Source organism: Echinops telfairi, unplaced genomic scaffold, assembly GCF_000313985.2.
Source record: "Echinops telfairi isolate 266 unplaced genomic scaffold, ASM31398v2 ScPeMD7_5868;HRSCAF=6743_0, whole genome shotgun sequence".
NCBI classification, from domain to species: Eukaryota; Metazoa; Chordata; class Mammalia; order Afrosoricida; family Tenrecidae; genus Echinops; species Echinops telfairi.
This window is the reverse complement of record NW_022109767.1, coordinates 7,963,175-7,963,973: the sequence shown is the minus strand read 5'-3', so window position 1 is coordinate 7,963,973 and position 799 is coordinate 7,963,175.

Below are 799 nucleotides of genomic sequence, written 5' to 3'. Positions count from 1 at the left end.
ATTAATTAAAGTCCATATTTGCATTAGCGCTTTGTTGTGCAGTCCTGTGGGTTTTGACAAGTACTGATTGTCACATCCCGGCTCTACGGTCTCATTCAAAGGAGTTTCACTGCCCGAGAAATATCCCGGGCTCCGACTCTTCTTCCATTCCTCCCTCCCTCCCCTGACCCTCTGGCAATCACTGCCTTTCCATAGCTTCTTTTTAAGTTAACCGTTTAAGAGAAGCTCATCTCCTCTTGTCACTGACTTGTATTGCACTTGGTGATTATGAATGTGGCTGTTATGAACATTCCTATGTACTTTTCACGAGGACATCCCCTATGCGTTCATATAGGGAGATGCCTAGGTTTGCAGCTCGTGGTTTATTTGGCAAGATGTTTAGCTTGGTGTTAGAAACCACCTGAATGATCCACAAGGGTGGTACCAGTTTGCACCCCACTAGCAATGACACAGAGTTCCTTCTGCTGCACAGCCTCACCGGCATTTGGTGCTGTCGGTGTTTGGGATGTCAGACCTTCTGAAAGGCAGTTCTAATACGTCCTCTCGGGACGTTTGGTTTGTTTTGAATAGATGTGCAGTAGTAATACCGTCTTGTTTGCAATTCTCCAATGACATAAGATGTTCCATGTGTTTCTTGGCCATCTTTGTTCCTTTCCCGAAGATCACTTGACTATATTTGTGTGGCCAAGCATCCAGAGACGATATCTGCTATTTGATTTTTATAATAAATGCCGTCCAGAGAAATTAAACTAGGCTATATTTAGAAGAATGAAAATCATATTGGCTGCAGGTTTCTCAT